Genomic DNA, 20,910 nt, shown 5'->3' on the forward strand with positions numbered 1-20,910 from the left:
TTTTTAGTTTTTTAAGGAACCTCCATACTCTTCTCCATAGTGGCTGTATCAATTTACAATCCCACCAACAGTGCAAGATGGTTCCGTTTTCTCCACACCCTCTCCAGCATTTGTTGCTTGCAGATTTTCTGATGACGCCCATTCTAACTGGTGTTAGGTGATACCTCATTGTAGTTTTGATTTGCATTTCTCTAATAATTAGTGATGTTTAGCAGCTTTTCATGTGCTTCTTCGCCATCTGTATGTCTTCTTTGGAGAAATGTCTATTTAGGTCTTCTGCCCATTTTGGGATCGGGTTGTTTGTTTCTTTAATATTCAGCTGCATGAGCTGTTTATATATTTTGGAGATTAATCCTTTGTCTGTTGATTCCTTTGCAAATATTTTCTCCCATTCTGAGGGTTGTCTTTTCGTCTTGTTTATGGTTTCCTTTGCTGTGCAAAAGCTTTTAAGTTTCATTAGGTCCCATTTGTTTATGTTCGTTTTTATTTCCATTACTCTAGGAGGTAGATCAAAAAAGATCTTGCTGTGATTTATGTCAAACAGTGTTCTTCCTATGTTTTCCTCTAAGAGTTTGATAGTGTCTGGTCTCACATTTAGGTCTCTAATCCATTTTGAGTTTATTTTTGTGTATGGTGGTAGGGAGTGTTCTAATTTCATTCTTTTACATGTAGCTGTCCAGTTTTCCCAGCACCACTTATTGAAGAGGCTGTCTTTTCTCCATTGTATATCCTTGCCTCCTTTGTCATAGATTAGTTGACCATAGGTGTGTGAGTTTATCTCTGGGCTTTCTATGCTGTTCCATTGATCTATATTTCTGTTTTTGTGCCAGTAGTATATTGTCTTGATTACTGTAGCTTTGTAGTATAGTCTGAAGTCAGGGAGTCTGATTCCTCCAGCTCCGTTTTTTTCCCTCAAGACTGCTTTGGCTATTCGGGGTCTTTTGTGTCGCCATACAAATTTTAAGATTTTTGTTCTAGCTCTGTAAAAAATGCCATTGGTAATTTGATAGGGATTACACTGAATCTGTAGACTGCTTTGGGTAGTATAGTCATTTTCACAATATTGATTCTTCCAATCCAAGAACATGGTATATCTCTCCATCTGTTGGTATCATCTTTAATTTCTTTCATCAGTGTCTTATAGTTTCCTGCATAAAGGTCTTTTGTCTCCCTAGGTAGGTTTATTCCTAGGTATCTTGTTCTTTTTTTTGCAATGGTAAATGGGAGTCTTTCCTTAATTTCTCTTTCAGATTTTTCATCATTAGTGTATAGGAATGCAAGAGATTTCTGTGCATTAATTTTTTATCATGCAACTTTACCAAATTTATTGATTAGCTCTAGTAGTTTTCTGGTGGCATCTTTAGGATTCTCTATGTATAGTATCATGTCATCTGCAAACAGTGACAGTTTTACTTCTTCTTTTCCAATTTGTATTTTTTCTTCTCTGATTGCTATGGCTAGGGCTTCCAAAACTATGTTGAATAATAGTGGCGAGAGTGGACATCCTTGTCTTGTTCCTGATCTTAGAGGAAATGCTTTCAGTTTTTCACCATTAAGAATGATGTTTGTTGTGGGTTTGTCGTATATGGCCTTTATTATGTTGAGGTAGGTTCTCTCTATGCCCACTTTCTGGAGAGTTTTTATCATAAATCGTTGTTGAATTTTGTCAAAAGCTTTTTATGCATCTATTGAGATGATCATATGGTTTTTATTCTTCAGTTTGTTAATATGGTGTATCACATTGATTGATTTGCATATATTGAAGAATCCTTGCATCCCTGGGATAAATCCCACTTGATCATGGTGTATGATCCTTTTAATGTGCTGTTGGATTCTGTTTGCTAGTATTTTGTTGAGTATTTTTGCATCCATGTTCATGAGTGATATTGGCCTGTAGTTTTCTTTCTTTGTGACATCTTTGTCTGGTTTTGGTATCAGGGTGATGGTGGCCTCGTAGAATGAGTTTGGAACTGTTCCTCCCTCTGCTGTATTTTGGAAGAGTTTGAGAAGCATAGGTGTTAGCTATTCTCTAAATGTTTGATAGAATTCACCTTTGAAGCCATCTGGTCCTGGGCTTTTGTTTGTTGGAAGATTTTTAATCACAGTTTCAATTTCATTACTTGTGACTGGTCTGTTCATATTTTCTATTTCGTCCTGGTTCAGTCTTAGAAGGTTATACCTTTCTAAGAATTTGTCCATTTCTTCCAGGTTGTCCATTTTATTGACATAGAGTTGCTTGTAGTAGGATGCTTTGTATTTCTGTGGTGTCTGTTGTAACGTCTCCTTTTTCATTTCTAATTTTATTGATTTGAGTCCTCTCCCTCTTTTTTGATGAGTCTGGCTAACGGTGTATCAATTTTGTTTATCTTCTCAAAGAACCAGCTTTTAGTTTTATTGATCTTTGCATTTCTATTTCATTTATTTCTGCTCTGATCTTTATGATTTCTCTCCTTCTGCTAACTTTGGGTTTTGTTTGTTCTTCTTTCTCTAGTTCCGTTAGGTGTAAGGTCAGATTGTTTATTTGAGATTGTTCTTGTTTCTTGAGGTAGGCTTGTATAGCTATAAACTTCCCTCTTAGAACTGCTTTTGCTGCATCCCATAGGTTTTGGATTGTCGTGTTTTCATTGTCATTTGTCTCTAGGTATTTTTTGATTTCCTCTTTGATTTCTTCAGTGATCTCTTGGTTACTTAGTAACGTATTGTTTAGCCTCCATATGTTTCTGTTTTTTATGTTTATTTCCCTGCAACTGATTTCTAATCTCATAGCATTGTGGTCAGAAAAGATGCTTGATATGACTTCAATTTTCTTAAATTTACTGAGGCTTGATTTGTGACCGAAGATGTGATCTATCCTGGAGAATGTTCCATACGCACTTGAGAAGAAAGTGTAATCTGCTGTTTTTGGATGGAATGTCCTATAAATATCAATTGAATCTATCTGGTTTATTGTGTCATTTAAAGCTTCTGTTTCCTTATTAATTTTCTGTTTGGATGATCGATCTATCTATTGGTGTAAGTGAGGTGCTAAAGTCCCCCACTATTATTGTGTTACTGTCGATTCCCTCTTTTATAGCTGTTAGCAGTTGCCTTATGTATTGAGGTGCTCCTACGTTGGGTGCATATATATTTATAATTGTTATATCTTCTTCTTGGATTGATCCCTTGATCATTATGTAGTGTCCTTCCTTGTCTCTTGTAACATTCTTTATTTTAAAGTCTATTTTATGTGACATGAGTATTGCTACTCCAGCTTTCTTTTGATTTCCATTTGCATGGAATATCTTTTTCCATCCCCTCACTTTCAGTCTGTATGTGTCCCTAGGTCTGAAGTGGGTCTCTTGTAGACAGCATATATATGAGTCTTGTTTTTGTATCCATTCAGCAAGCCTGTGTCTTTTGGTTGGACCATTTAATCCATTCACGTTTAAGGTAATTATCGATATGTATGTTCCTATTACCATTTTCTTAATTGTTTTGGGTTGGGTTTTGTAGGTCCTTTTCTTCTCTTGTGTTTCCCACTTAGAGAAGTTCCTTTAGCATTTGTCGTAGAGCTGGTTTGGTGGTGCTGAACTCTCTTAGCTTTTGCTTGTCTGTAAAGCTTTTGATTTCTCCATCGAATCTGAATGAGATCCTTGCTGGGTAGAGTAATCTTGGTTGTAGGTTCTTCCCTTTTCATCACTTTAAGTATATCATGCCGCTTCCTTCTGGCTTGTAGAGTTTCTGCTGAGAAATCAGCTGTTAACCATATGGGAGTTCCCCTGTATGTTATTTGTCGTTTTTCCCTTGTTGCTTTCAATAATTTTTCATTGTCTTTAATTTTTGCCAATTTGATTACTATGTGTCTTGGCGTGTTTCTCCTTGGGTTTATCCTGTATGGGAATCTCTGCCTTTCCTGGACTTGGGTGGGTATTTCCTTTCTCATGTTAGGGAAGTTTTCAAGTATAATCTCGTCAAATATTTTCTCGGGTCCTTTCTCTCTCTCTTCTCCTTCTGGGACCCCTATAATGCGAATGTTGTTGCGTTTGATGTTGTCCCAGAGGTCTCTTAGGCTGTCTTCATTTCTTTTCATTCTTTTTTGTTTATTCTGTTCTGCAGCAGTGAATTCCACCATTCTGTCTTCCAGGTCACTTATCTGTTCTTCTGCCTCAGTTATTCTGCTATTGATTCCTTGTAGTGTATTTTTCATTTCAGTTATTGTATTGTTCATCTCTGTTTGTTTGTTCTTTAATTCTTCTAGATCTTTCTTAAACATTTCTTGCATCTTCTCGATCTTTGCCTCCATTCTTTTTCCAAGGTCCTGGATCATCTTCACTATCATTATTCTGAGTTCTTTTTCTGGAAGGTTGCGTATCTCCACTTCATTTCATTGTTTTTCTGGGGTTTTATCTTGTTCCTTCATCTGGTACATAGTCCTCTGCCTTTTCATCTTGTCTATCTTTCTGTAAATGTGGTTTTTGTTCCACAGGCTGCAGGATTGTAGTTCTTCTTGCTCTTGCTGTCTGCCCTCTGGTGGATAAGGCTATCTAAGAGGCTTGTGCAAGTTTCCTGATGGGACGGACTGGTGGTGGGTAGAGCTGGCTGTTGCTCTGGTGCACAGAGCTCAGTAAAACTTTAATCTACTTGTCTGCTGATGGGTGGGGCTGGGTTCCCTCCCTGTTGGTTGTTTGGCCTGAGGCGACCCAACACTGGAGCCTATCTGGGCTCTTTGGTGGGGCTAATGGCGGACTCTGGGAGGGCTCATGCCAAGGAGTACTTCCCAAAACTTCTGCTGCCAGTGTCCTTGTCCTCACAGTGAGCCACAGACACCCCCCGCCTCTGCAGGAGACCTCCAACTCTAGCAGGTAGGTCTGGTTCAGTCTCCTATGGGGTCACTGCTCCTTCCCCTGGGTCCCGATGCGCACACTACTTTGTGTGTGCCTTCCAAGAGTGGAATCTCTGTTTCCCCCAGTCCTGTCAAAGTCCTGCAATCAAATCCTGCTAGCATTCAAAGTCTGATTCTCTAGGAATTCCTCCTCCCCTTGCCTGACCCCCAGGTTGGGAATCCTGACGTGGGGCTCAGAACCTTCACTCCAGTGGGTGGACTTCTGTGGTATAAGTGTTCTCCAGTTTGTGAGTCACCACCATTCAAGCATTTTTAACATGAATGCTTTAAAGTCTTTGTCAGATCACTCCAATATCTTTGTCATCTCAATACTGACATCTGTTAATTATCTTCTCCCATGTGAGTTGAGATTTTAATGATTCTTTATATGTCACATAATTTTGGAATGTATACTAATCATTTTGAATATTAGATCATGAGCTGAGTCTTGTCTATATTCTATAGAGAATATATATATTTGTTTTAGCAGGTACTTGACCTACGTAGATCCAAGGTGCAACCTCCAACCCATCTTCTATGGACTCTGGTTTCAATATCTGTTCAGTTTTCAAAGACTTTACAGTGCTACTGAGATCTGTCCTGCATGTGCATCACCCAGTGGTCAGTCTGGGACCTGGGCAGAGGTCTAAGTGTTAGCACAGTTCTCAATGTTTTTGCCATACTAAGTATAATGAGATCTATTTGTGAGGGGTGGGTGAGCCAGAAGTTCATAAACAGATTTATAGGACTGCTTCAATATCCTGGGAAATATAAGCTTGCCTGATAATGATCTGGAAGTTGAGTGACAGAGGGGCTAGGGCACAGTGGTTTTAAATGTTATTAGTAAACACACCAACTAAAAAAAGAAGAGTCAGCAAATTACATAAACATAGAATTCACAAAAGAGTGGAAAAATGACTTAAAGGTAAATGAATAGATGCTCAACCTCACAAGTCACAGAACATGTATATTAACATCATAATGAGATACCATTTCACTCCAATATTATTCAAAAAAATTAAAAGGCTGGTACTAATATAGAATAACAGAAACTCGTGGAGGTGTCATTATACCATCACTTGTGGAAAATAACTTGGTAATATCTAGTAAAGTTGAAAAGGAACACACATTATAATGCAGCATATGCACCCTTAGGTATTTGCCCTGGGGAGATTATAGCTCATATATAAAAGGAGAAGTGTACAAAAATGTTTTTAGCAGAAGTTTTTATAATAAGCAAAAATGGGATACAACCTAAATGCCCATGGAATAAACCAAATATGTTCTGTTTATATAATGGAATTTTATACAGCAATGAGAATGAATGAATTCAAACTACAAGTATCAACATGAAAGAATAAAACAAATAAAATATGAATGAGAAAGGAAAAGTAAATTACAGTGGTATAAATACAACATATAGTCTTCCCATGAAATATTTTTCATAAAGTTTAAATATATGTAAGCAATACTATATATTGTTTATATAATTATTAATGTAGATTTATAATTTCTTACATATGTATATGTATATAAAAAGGAAGGTGTATATATATGTGTGTGTGTGTATATATATATATATTCATCAACTGTATTAATAATGTTTAATTATGTAGGTTTATGGTAGGTACATTGTTATTGGTTTTATTACCATTTATACATTTAAAAAAATTACGGCAAAAGCCAAGAGCTTGAAGTTTGCATGTGTCTTTTGTCATTTCAGTGAATCTTCTTATCCTCATAAGGATAAGAACCAACCAAAACAGTTCCCAGACATCTTTTACTGTGGCTCCTCCTCCCTTTCTTTCCACCATGTACACTGTAGGCCTCCACATTGGCATACCAGGTGTTCAAACATATCTTAGGTTTTATCACATTTCTGCCTTGTCTAAGATTTTCCCCTCTGTCTGGAATGCGCCTCCCTACACGTATACCAGAATATTCTTTTCTTAAAGACATACCTCAGTCCTACTACAAGAAACTGTCCTCTACACAGTGGTGATCTGGAACCACCTTGTACCAGCTTGCAAAAGCCAACTGTTACATTTTCAGAAAATTTTGAGACAATTGACATCATGTTGGTAACTTGAAATTGGCCATGATGAAAATATTTATACCATGGAAATTAGCAAATGGCACAAATCAGGGCCTTTATCCTCAGAGGGTCAGTTGTTAAACATTTACCAGTATACCACTGTCAACTCTTCCGGATGGAATTTATTCCTCCTCCCCCTATACTCTCTTGACAGTCTGTAGCGCTCATTACTGTTTACCTTGCATTTTAGCTTTTAATGAATGCCTCTGTCATTGTTAGCTACTCTAGGGCAGACAGGGGTCTCATTCATCCTTATATCTCCCACAACACCTAACAGAGTCTCTTCAATATGACAGGTACTCAATAATTTTGATGAGTTAAATGCAAAAAAAGATTCAAGTTTCCCCCTTATCCAACCTGGAGTGAACTGGTGATGTACACTGATCCCATAGGAGGTATGGCAAGTCATATGGCAATGAGTAGAGTTAGCTAATACACTTATGAAAAGAGGGGAAAAACAATTTTAAAAGATAACACAGTTTATAAGACTCCCACACTTATACTTTTTCTTAATCCTATTAATCACTGAATTGCAATTATCAGGGGAACATATTTTTATTCTTATAAAATGTACTTTTCTACTTGTACAGATCAAATATGAGACTTGGATTCTTTTAAATTTCTTACAGTTTGAAACAACAAAAATTGTTAAGCATTTTACAAAGTTGCCTGAAAAAAATACAACTTAAAAAAAAATCTAAAACAAAATACTTATAATTGAGGAAGTTTGAGAATAAAAACATGTGAAAATCACTTTCCTACACAGCAGCATAGCAGACTACATGCCCTAAAAATACTTCCCACTAAATATAACTTTAAAACCTGTTACATAAAACATTTAATTATTTGTAATGTATCAATGGGCCTTCAAATTTGTAACCATCGCTCAGAACTGAAAATTAAATTAAAGCAGAAACTCAGAAAGGTGAAGGAACCATTCATCTATCTTTGATCTTGAGAGCATTTGCCAAACCAGGTGAACTTGTGCTTAAGATGTCCTGGCCTCATAGACATAAAGAACAGGATACAAAGCTATGAGCCCACCCAGAGCAAAGGGTATGATAGGAGAGCACCCATATGCCTACATACATGCTTACTGTTGGAACCCAACAGACTATACCTTCAAAATAGAGTGTATTAGACACCCCTTCCCACAAGGAGACTAAAAGAAAATACTTATATTAAAATTTGGTAATGAATGGAGGGGGAAAAAATCTCCCTTGAGAATACATGTAACGACAAGTTATTCCTCATGTACATTGTAGCTGGAATTCACACAATCTGGATGATCCAATAAGCCTAAGGAGATTTAGTTAATGTGGTCCCCAGCTACACATGTCCTAGGTGCTTAACAGAAATAAATGCAAATCTCCTTTGAATAAACTGTTTCAACCATTACCTCAAAGAATTCTCTTAAGTCAAGTTCCCCAAAATATGATCTCACAGTCAAAAGGAGTAAAACATCAAACATGCAAAGCATGGTTAAGTGCAAAGCAGCAAAAACAATGAGCAGAGACTCAGGCCCAGAATGATGCACATGTTGAATTAGAAACACCATAGATTTTTTAAATAGGTTCAATATTTTTAAGGATATAAACGAAGGGGTTAAAATATAAATTAGGAAGCTATGCAAATGGACAAGCAGATTTGAAAAAAAACAAAGCATTTCAAAGTGACAGAAATATAACTGAAAAAAATTTAAAAACTCAATTAATGGATATAACAGCATATTATAAATAACTGATAAGAAAAAATGTAAAATAGAATAAGATCTGGCAGAGCACTCACTTCCGAGCACAGGCAAAGCGCGGAGAGCGAGCTTGGGGTGGAAGCGAGCTACGCTGCGCCCCCTGGAGCCGGAGGGGGCTCGGCGGGGTTCCAGGAAAGCAGCTGGGAAACCCAACCGCAAAGGTTACAGAATGCCCAGAGCCAATTAATATGCACACATCTGCAGATGGTTTTGAAAGAAATTAATGCCATGTGCTGACAGGGTCTTGGTGCTCCAGCCTGGTGTCAGGCCTGAGCCTCTGAGGTGGGAGAGCTGAGTTCAGGACACTGGACCACCAGAGACCTCCAAGCCCCACATATTATCAATCGGCAAGAGCTCTCCGAGAGATCTCCATCTCAACCAAAAGACCCAGCTCCACTCAAAGACGAGCAAGCTACAGTGCTGGATGCCCCATGCCAATCAACCAGCAAGACAGGAACACAACCTCACCCATTAGCAGAGAGGCTGCCTAAAATCATAATAAGTTCACAGACACCCCAAAACACACCACCGGATGTGGCCCTGCCCACCAGAAAGAGAAGATCCAGCCCCACCCACCAGGACACAGGGACTGTTCCCCTCCACCAGGAAGCCTACACAACCCACTGAACCAACCTCACCCAATGGGGGCAGACACCAAAAACAACGGGAACTATGAACCTGCAGCCTGCAAAAGGAGAACCCAAACACAGTAAGTTAAGCAAAATGAGAAGACAGAGAAATACACAGCAGATGAAGGAGCAAGGTAAAAACCCACCAGAACAAACAAATGAAGAGAAAATAGGCAGTCTACCTGAAAAAGAATTCAGAGTAATGATAGTAACAGTGATCCAAAATCTTGGAAATAGAATGGAGAAAATACAAGAAACGTTTAACAAGGATCTAGAAGAACTAAACAGCAAACAAACAATGATGAACAACACAATAAATGAGATTAAAAATTCTCTACAAGGAATCAACAGCAGAATAACTGAGGCAGAAGAACAGATAAGTGACCTGGAAGACAAAATAGTGGAAATAACCACTGCAGAGAGGAATAAAGAAAAAAGAATTAAAAGAATTGAGGACAGTCTGACACCTATGGGACAACATTAAACACACCGACATTCAAATTATAGGGGTCCAAGAAGAAGAAGAGAAAAAGAAAGGGATTGAGAAAATATTTGAAGAGATTATAGTTGAAAACTTCCCTAACATGGGAAAGGAAATACACTTTCTTCTCAAGTGCTCAAGGAACAATATCCAAGATAGATCATATCTTGGGTCACAAATCAAGCCTTGGTAAATTTAAGAAAATTAAAATCATATCAAGTACTTTTTCCGACCACAACGCTATGAGACTAGATATCAATTACAGGAAAAGATCTGTAAAAAATACAAACACATGGAGGCTAAACAGTACACTACTAAATAACCAAGAGATCACTGAAGAAATCGAAGAGGAAATCAAAAATACCTAGAAACAAATGACAATGAAAACACGACGACCCAGTAGAGACGTGGATGGATCTAGAGACTGTCATACAGAGTGAAGTAAGTCAGAAAGAGAGAAACAAATATCGTATATTAACGCATATATATGGAACCTAGAAAAATGGTACAGATGAACCGGTTTGCCGGGCAGAAATAGAGACACAGTTGGAGAGAACAAACGTATGGACACCACGGGGGGAAAGTGGTGGTGGGGGGTGGTGGGGGTGGTGGTGGTGGGATGAATTGGGAGATTGGGATTGACATATATACACTAATATCTATAAAATGGATAACTAACAAGAACCTGCTGTATAAAAAAATAAATTAAATAAAATTCAAAAATTCAACAACAACAAAAAAAACCCACAACAACCCAAAACCTATGTGATGCACCTAAAGCACTTCTAAGAGGGAAGTTTATAGAAATACAAGCCTACCTCAGAAAACAAGAAAAATCTCAAATAAACAATCTAACCTTACACCTAAAGGAACTAGAGAAAGAAGAACAAATAAAACCCAAGTTAGTAGAAGGAAAGAAATCATAAAGATCAGAGCAGAAATAAATGAAATAGGAACAAAGAAAACAATAGCAAAGATCAGTAAAACTAAAAGCTGGTTCTTTGAGAAGATAAAGAAAATTGATAAACCATTAGCCAGACTCATCAAGAAAAAAAGGGAGAAGACTCAAATCGATAGAATTAGAAATGAAAAAGGAAAAGTAAAAACTGACACTGCAGAAATACAAAGGGTCATGAGAGATTACTACAAGCAACTCTATGCCAACAAAATGGACAACCTGGAAGAAATGGACAAATCCTTAGAAAAGCACAACCTTCTGAGACTGAACCAGGAAGAAATAGAAAATATAAACAGACCAATCACGAGCACTGAAATTGAGACTGTGATTAAAAATTTTCCAACAAACAAAAGCCCAGGGCCAGATGGCTTCACAGGCGAATTCTATCAAACATTTAGAGAAGAGCTAACACCTATCCTTCTCAAACTCTTCCAAAATATAGCCGAGGGAGGAACACTCCCAAACTCATTCTACGAGGCCACCATCACCCTGATACCAAAACCAGAGAAAGATGTCACAAAAAAAGAAAACTACAGGCCAATATCACTGATGAACATAGATGCAAAAATCCTCAACAAATACTAGCAAACAGAATCCAACAGCACATTAAAAGGATCATACACAATGATCAAATGGGGTTTATCCCAGGAATGCAAGGATTCTTTGATATACACCAATCAATCAATGTGATACACCATATTAACAGATTGAAGAATAAAAACCATATGATCATCTCAATAGATGCAGACAAAGCTTTTGACAAAATTCAACACCTATTTATGATTTAAAAAACCCTCCAGAAAGTAGGCATAGAGGGAACTTACCTCAACAAAATAAAGGCCATATATGACAAACCCACACCCAACATCATTCTCAATGGCAAAAAACTGAAACCATTTCCTCTAAGATTAGGAATAAGACAAGGTTGCCCACTCTCACCACTATTATTCAACATAGTTTTGGAAGTTTTAGCCACAGCAATCAGAGAAGAAAAAGAAATAAAAGGAATCCAAATTGGAAAAGAAGAAGTAAAGCTGTCACTGTTTGCAGATGACATGATACTCTACATAGAGAATCCTAAAGATGCTACCAGAAAACTACTAGAGCTAATCAATGAATTTGGTAAAGCAGCAGGATACAAAATTAATGCACAGAAATCTCTCGCATTCCTATACACTAATGATGAAAAATCTGAAAGAGAAATTAAGGAAACACTCCCATTTATCACTGCAACAAAAAGAATAAAATACCTAGGAATAAACCTACCTAAGGAGACAAAAGACCTGTATGCAGAAAACTATAAGACACTGAAGAAAGAAATTAAAGATGATACAAACAGATGGAGACATATACCATGTTCTTGGATTAGAAGAATTAACATTGTGAAAATAACTATACTACCCAAAGCCAACCACAGATTCAATGCAATTCCTATCAAACTACCACTGGCATTTTTCACAGAACTGGAACAAAAAATTTCACTATTTGTATGGAAACACAAAAGACCCCGAATAGCCAAAGCAATCTTGAGAAAGAAAAATGGAGTTGGAGGAATCAGGCTCCCTGATTTCAGACTATGCTACAAAGCTACAGTAATCAAGACAGTATGGTACTGGCAGAAAAACAGAAATACAGATCAATGGAACAGGATAGAAAGCCCAGAGATAAACCCATGCACATATGGTCACCTTATCGTTGATAAAGGAGGCAAGAATATACAATGGAGAAAAGACAGCCTCTTCAATAAGTGGTGCTGGCAAAACTGAACAGCTACATGTAAAAGAATGAAATTAGAACACTCCCTATCACCATACACAAAAATAAACTCAAAATGGATTAAAGACCTAAATGTAAGGCCAGACACTATCAAACTCTTAGAGGAAAACATAGGCAGAACACTCCATGACATAAATCACAGCAAGATCCTTTTTGACCCACTTCCTATAGAATTGCAAATAAAAACAAAAATAAACAAATGGGACCTAATGAAACAAAAGCTTTTGCACAAATGAAGCAACTGACAAAGGATTAATCTCCAAGATTTACAAGCAGCTCATGCAGCTCAATAACAAAAAAACAAACAACCCAATCCAAAAATGGGCAGAAGACCTAAATAGACATTTCTCCAAAGAAGATATACAGATTGCCAACAGACACATGAAAGAATGCTCAACATCATTAATCATTAGAGAAATGCAAATCAAAACTACAATGAGGTATCATCTCACACCGGTCAGAATGGCCATCATCAAAAAATCTAGAAACAATAAATGCTGGAGAGGGTGTGGAGAAAAGGGAACACTCTTTGCACTGTTGGTGGGAATGTAAATTGATACAGCCACTATGGAGAACAGTATGGAGGTTCCTTAAAAAACTAAAAATAGAACTACCATACGACCCAGCAATCCCACTACTGGGCATACACCCTGAGAAAACCATAATTCAAAAAGAGTCATGTACCAAAATATTCATTGCAGCTCTGTTTACAATAGCCAGGACATGGAAGCAACCTAGGTGTCCATCATCGGATGAATGGATAAAGAAGATGTGGCACATATATACAATGGAATATTACTCAGCCATAAAAAGAAATGAAATGGAGGTATTTGTAATGAGGTGGATGGAGTTAGAGTCTGTCATACAGAGTGAAGTAAGTCAGAAAGAGAAAAAGAAATACAGTATGCTAACACATATATATGGAATCTAAGGGAAAAAAAAAAGGTCATGAAGAACCTAGTGGCAAGACGGGAATAAAGACACAGACCTACTAGAGAATGGACTTGAGGATATGGGGAGGGGGAGGGGTGAGATGTGACAGGGTGAGAGAGTGTCATGGACATATATACACTACCAAATGTAAAATAGATAGCTAGTGGGAAGCAGCCGCATAGCACAGGGAGATCAGCTCGGTGCTTTGTGACCACCTAGAGGGGTGGGATAGGGAGGGTGGGAGGGAGGGAGATGCAAGAGGGAAGAGATATGGGAACATATGTATATGTATAACTGATTCACTTTGTTATAAAGCAGAAAGTAACACACCATTGTAAAGCAATTATACTTCAATAAAGATGTTTAAAAAAAAAAAAAGAACAAACAACTGATTCAAGCACCAACACGGATAAATTCTTCTTAAAAACATTATGCAGTATAAAGGAAGCTTTATACAAAGAGTACATATCATGTAATTAGTTTATATGATTTTAAGAACAAGCAAAACAAATATATTGTGAAAATAACCACTATAGTAATTGCCTCTGGAGCTGTTTGCAGTGGAGATTGACTTAGAAGGGACATGAAGGAATTTTCTAAAGTTACATTTTGTGTATTTTGATAGGAATTTTAGTTATCCAAGTATATGACTTTTCAAAACTCAAAGAATGGCACACTTAAGATTTATGTAATTCATGGTATGTAAATTTTACCTAAAATAAAAAATGTTAATCATAAAAAAAAAGAAAAAAAAAAAAGCTTTTGCACAGCAAAGGAAACTATAAACAAGACGAAAAGACAACCCTCAGAATGGGAGAAAATATTTGCAAATGAAGCAACTGACAAAGGATTAATCTCCCAAATATACAAGCAGCTCATGCAGCTCAATATTAAAAAAACAAACAATCCAATCCAAAATGGGCAGAAGACCTAAACACACATTTCTCCAAAGAAGATATACAGTTTGCCAACAAACACATGAAAGGATGCTCAACATCACTAATCATTAGAGAAATGCAAATCAAAACTACAATGAGGTATTACCTCACACCAGTCAGAATTGCCATCATCAAAAAATCTACAAGAGGGAGGGGATATGCGGACATATGTATACATTTGGCTGATTCACTTTGTTATATAGCAGAAACTAACACGACATTGTAAAGCAATTATACTCCAATAAAGATGTTAAAAAAAGAATAAGATCTGATGAAATTATTAATATCTCATTAAAACTAATACAAGGAGAACTGAAAACTAAACAGCCCTATAATCATTAAATATTTTACATCAGTAGCTAAAATGTTTACCACAACTTTTGTTCAAGGTTACATTCCTTTCACAGTTGACTTCAAACACACATGGAATATATATATTTTTAAATTTACCATATACTGGCATATAAAGCAAGTCTCAGTAAAGTCCAAAAGATTCCTTAGACCAGTGGTCCCCAACCGTTTTGGCACCAGGAACCGGTTTTGTGGAAGAGAATTTTTCCACGGACGGGGGCGGCAGGGGGAAGGATGGTTCAGGTGATAATGCGAGCGATGGGAGCAATGGGGAGTGGCAGATTAACCTTCAGTTGCTTGCCCGCTGCTCACTTCCTGCTGTGCGGCCCAGTTCCTAACAAGCTGCAGACCAGTACCGGTCTGCAGCCTGGGGGTTGGGGACCCCTGCCATAGACTATCTTCTCTGACCACAAAACAATTAAGTTAGAAATCAATGTTATAAAGATAATTTTAAAAATCCAAGTGTTATAGAATTAAGAAATTCACTACTAAATATCACATAGGTCAAAGAAGAAATAATATTAAAAATTAGAAAATATTTATAATTGAATTATAATGATAGAATTTTATATAAAATTATGTGGGGTCCAGTTATAGCAGAACATACAGGGAGAGTTTAAGCCTTAAATACTATAAGTGATCTACAGATGCAATGAAATTCCAATCAAATGCCAAAATGATTTCTTTTGGAAAGTTGATGAACTGATTCTAAAAAACTATGTGGAATTTTATATTGCCAAGAAAATCCAAGACTTCTGAAAAAGAAGTTGAGAGACTTGCCTTACCTGAAATCAAGAGTTATTATGGAGCTACATTAATAAGACAACAAAGTTTTGGCCCACAGATAGACAAATTGACCAATGGACCAAAATAGAGGTCCAGAAAGCATCTATTTTATATGGAAACTTGGTATATGGCAAAGCTTTTATTGAAAATCGGTGCAAAAGGGAGAGCTAGTTCAATAAATGTTGATATGACATTTGGCTCTCTTAACGGAAAAAAAATTATATAGGATTCCTATCTCACAGCAACCAATTAAGTTGAATTTAGGGCTCAACTGTGAAGACTGACTAATAATACTTTTAGAAGAAAATATAAGAGATTGTCTTCTTGAGTTCTGTTAACAGGAGAATTTCTTAAAGACACAAAAATGTAAATAATAAAGGTAAATATCTATAAATTTGACTATCTTAATTTGACACCTTCTAGAGATACTATAAAAGAATGGAGAAAAAAAGCCACAAATTGAAAGAACATACTTGAGGCAAACATAAGTGACACAGAATTAGTATCTAGACTATATAAAGAACTCCTACAAATAGGTAATGAAAAGTACCCCAATTTTTAAAGAAAGCAAATTTTTAAAGAGACACTTCATAGAAGAGGAAATATAAGTGACAATTAATAACATAAGGTAGCAATAAATTTTATCAGTAACTGGGAAAAAGCAAATTCAAACTACAAAGAAATAGATACCATTATATACTGACCAGCTGGCAAAATTTTAAAAGGTTGACAATATTATACACTGATTGGTGGCGGGGGGGCGGGTATGTAATACAACTTTACAACTACTTTGGAAACAAATTTATCAGTAGTTGGTAAAGTAAAAGGTTCATACCTGGTGGGCCAGAAATTGATTACTTTATGTAAATGTCCTAGAGAAATGCACATACATCTTAGGATGCATTTACAAAAATGTTTATGTTTGTACTGAGCATTGTTTGTAATCTCATAAAAGTGAAAAAACCCCAAATGGAGATCAGCAGTAGGATGGAAAAAGAACATTATGACATATTCATATTATGGAATAGTGCTTAGCAGTGTAAATGGATGAAATGCAGTTGCATGCAACGACGTTCATGAATCTCTAAAGCGTAATGCTCTGCAAAAAAAAAAAAGAAAAAGAAATTGCAGAATGATGTATTCAGTATGTTCAAAGCATACAGTTTAAAAATCACGTGACATTAAATAATTTTATTTTTAGGAATATAACTATATGTAATAAACTAGAAAAAAAGCAAGGAGTTACTTCTGAGTTGGGGAGGCAATGGGGTTGAGATCAGAGTGATTCTCACAGAGGATCTCATAGATATTATTCTTTTTCTTAAGCTGGTTGGGGAGTTACATGGGTGTTCCTTGTATTATTGCTTTTCTCTTACATATATTTTATAAGCATTCTTCTATATCCACTCAATATTTACTAAAACAATGTTAACAACACAGAGAAACATGAACATGAATGTGAGTTTCTGTGTTTACATGGGCAGATTGCTGGAGCTGACCTCCTGGGTAGACTAGGAGTATGATCTGGATATATTACAATAAGTTCTCAGTGGACTGTGCCTGATATTTAAAACTTAAGAGTACTATCTTTGCTCAAGCATTACTCTCTCCACATTAACTTTAGAACATGCAAAAGGCCACAGGGTATGTAATTTCTGGACTCTTATTCACAAGGTCAAAATGACTTAAAGAAATCAGCATGCATTCAGCTACAATTTTCGTTTCCTGCATCACAGAAACTAGAAATTGGTAAGTAAGGTTCTGCGACTTTGGAGGAGAAAGTGCTGGAGATCTAAAAAGAAAACAGCATTTTTCTGGTTGAAAATTTATGAACTATTGGACTTCCCTGGTGGCGCAGTGGCTAAGAATCTCCCTGCCAATGCAGGGGACACGGGTTCGAGCCGTGGTCCAGGAAGATCCCACATGCTGCGGAGCAACTAAGCCCGTGAGCCAAAACTACTGAGCCTGCAGTCTAGAGCCCACGAGCCACAACTACTGAGCCTGCGAGCCACAACTACTGAAGCCCGCATGCCTAGAGCCAGTGCTCCGCAACAAGAGAAGCCACAGCAACAAGAAGCCCGTGCACCGCAATGAAGAGTAGCCCCCGCGCAGCAACAAAGACCCAACGTAACCATAAATAAATAAATAAATAAATAAATAAATAAGAAAATTTATGAACTATTGACATGATTCTCTTCCTCAAACAGCTACTTTTCTCTCATTACAGTAGTTCATTCTTATTGGTACTGAATTTCTCATTTTTTCTTGTAATCTAACACAACTTAATGTGCTTTTGAAAAATGTTGAGAAAGAAACCAATTTGCCTGAATGTTGACAATATTAAAATCAGTAAGAAAAATAGGCATATATGGATTTGGGTTTGAATAATTAGTATTTACAAATCTCCTTCTCCATTTTTGTACTACTTGCCTGAATGTTGACAGTATTAAAATCAGTAAGAAAAATAGGCATATATGGATTTGGGTTTGAATAATTAGTATTTACAAATCTCCTTCTCCATTTATGTACTATGCCTTGATGTGAAATTCAATTCTTTACTGCCAAAACTGGCTGTAGAGAGAGAAAAAATATGTGTGTTAAATTCATTCCAAATATTGAGACAGAGTAGTATTACCTCTGCCAAACTGAGGTATTATTTGAAGGTTTGGGTTCTTAAATATTAATACATTCTTAAAGTACATATTGAAGTATAATATATATTCTATTTGGATTCTGAAACAATATTGACAATTTCCAGTATGTAATATGTTTACTAATACTCAGGAAAATAAAGAATAATTAATGTAAATAAAAACAAATGGATGTTATTCTTTTACATGATAATTCTCCTACAAGGGGTGGGGAGTGGGATGGGAGTGGTGTTTAATGGGAGTAAATATGGGAAGAATTCTACATCTGAAGAGGAATCTATTGGAAATCAAGAGTCTACAAATTCAATTATAGATTTAATTAGGTTGTGTAGCTACAGCAACTGAGGCCCTTGTCAGAAATATTCAATGATTGGCTATATAATCACCCACTTCTGCCCAACGGAGGAAGAGAGGAGAGAAAAATATTATTTTTTTTTAAAAATCGGGGAAGAATTAAAGAACCATGGATTAGTCTCAATGAAATAATGTTAGATTTACCCATGATTCCAGAGCTAATGTCCCTTTTAAAAGCCTCAATTCTGGGCTGCTTAGAACAGAGGGAAAGCAGTGCCAGCTCTGGAGCCTTGTTATGTCCATGTGGTGACTCTACCATGAACTGGCTCTGTCATTGATGGCACATGGTTCTGTCCCACTGGTATGAGTCTGTGTAGTGTCCCATCAATACCACTTGTAAACACTGGAAGCAAAATAAAGACACTAGTTGCACTTCAAGAAAAAAGATTACTGAGATTGTTTGGTTATCCTAATAACTTTGTTTCCCATACAGTTTCCTTAAAGTTATGAATTAAGAAAATGAAAATTACACTGTCAGGAAAGGACACAACTGTTCCTCTTCCTGTCCTGGAGGTGGCCTTTGTCCCCATATAGCCTCATTAAACTCTCACAGCCATCCTGCGCAGTTATCTGTTATCATCCCCATTTTACAGATGGGAAAATGCAGGAGGTCAACAGACTTACTCAAGATCATCCAGCTCTCACTTAGCTGAGCTGAAACCAGGCATCTGCCCTGAGTCTCTAAAGGAGAGAGAAACAAGCACAAAAATATCAAATTGGGGCCTAACAGACATAGATTGTTAACTAAGAGTGGTATTTCCTCAGAGCAAGATGCTATTGATAGTGGTAACACATCATGTAATAAACTTGGCTGATATTTACTGTGTATTTACTGGGTATTGTCAAGCCTTGGGCTCAGTGAATTATATACACTATCTCAATTTATTCTTAAAAGAATCCTGCAAGGTAGGCAAGTTATCAACATCGTGCAAATGATGAAAAATTTCAGAGAGAATCAATAGCTTAAGGGCAGCCATCTGCTTTTGGATAGGAGTAGGAGTGGTTGCAACCTATGCCTTGAATCTGCATTTGCATTGTTCTTAAGGTTTTATTTAGATTGTTTATTACAGAAGCTTTAAAATATCAAAGTTTTCCAAAGATGCTTCTGTTCATTCTAGGTCACATTTCACATTAGACCTAGAGAACATACATTTTGCTGTTGCAATATCCTTTTCTTTTCTTTGTGGTATCACTTTTGGAGATGGCAGCAAAAGAAGCTTTTCCTCACTCCTTGGTACTGCCACTGGTTGTAGAGCTGGGCTTCAAGGCCCAATTAGTCTGAGTGGCTCTGCCCTCTGTCCCCCAGGCTCCAAGTATTCTAGTCTTTCAAATACTATAGCTTAAAGTGACTTCAATGCATGGAGGAATTTGAGGAAAATGAGAATGGCTTTTCCATGGCATTATTTCTTGTTTTAGTTATCTATAGCTGCATAATAAATCACTCTAAACTTAGTTGTATTAAAAACTATTGCTGTTGTTGTTGTTATTATTATTATTATTGTCTTTTGCAGTTCTAGGGGTTGACTCAGCTCGGCTAGGTGGCTCTCACTTGGGGTATTTCTTGCAGTTACAGTCAGATGGTGGCTGGAGCTGGAGTTATGTGGAAGACGTCTCTGTGTGGCCCAAGCTTTCTCATAGCATGGCACCTGGGTTCTAAGAGCAAAGGTCCCAAGAGAAATGGAGAGCCAGGTGAAAGCCTTTTATGATTTAGTCTGGGAAGTTACACAGCGCCACTTTTGTTGCATTCTATTAATGAGAAGCAAATCATTCAGGCCAGCCCATATTCAGGGAGAGGGAAATTAGACTCCCCCTCTTAATGAAAGAAGTGTCAAAGAATTTGCAAATATGATTTTACAACCACTACTCCTCTCTCACTGATGAAGACAGGAAATCCTGTTGTGATCTGATCAGCAGGGTTCTAAAGGATAAAAGAGAGTATATACCAACAAAGGAAACAAGTCTGTGTGCAGTGATTGTTTCATTAAAGTACTCAAAGGAAGTTTACTGTCTAACCAAGACTGTTCTCCTAACCTTTGCATGAGAACAGCTGTTTCCCCTCTGTCCCTAACCCCAGCTACCAAAGCCATCAGCTGGCCAATGTTGCCATTTTTTCTGGAGAGCGCCCTTTATTCAATCCCTGCCTTTCTCTTATTACTATGTAAACTCTTTGCGGTAGACACATCATACACAGCTGTACTATCTGGCTATTCACTGGAGCTGGCACAAGGCCCACTCTCCTAGCCTACTCCCTGAAATCTTAGAATCCAAAAGGACCAAAGGCTTGTGTGATTCCAGGTTTAGCCTTGCGATGCTCATGTCTAATGGGGCTCAGAGTACCTGATGTTCA

This window comes from Eubalaena glacialis, chromosome X (genome assembly GCF_028564815.1).
Source record: "Eubalaena glacialis isolate mEubGla1 chromosome X, mEubGla1.1.hap2.+ XY, whole genome shotgun sequence".
Taxonomy (NCBI): domain Eukaryota; kingdom Metazoa; phylum Chordata; class Mammalia; order Artiodactyla; family Balaenidae; genus Eubalaena; species Eubalaena glacialis.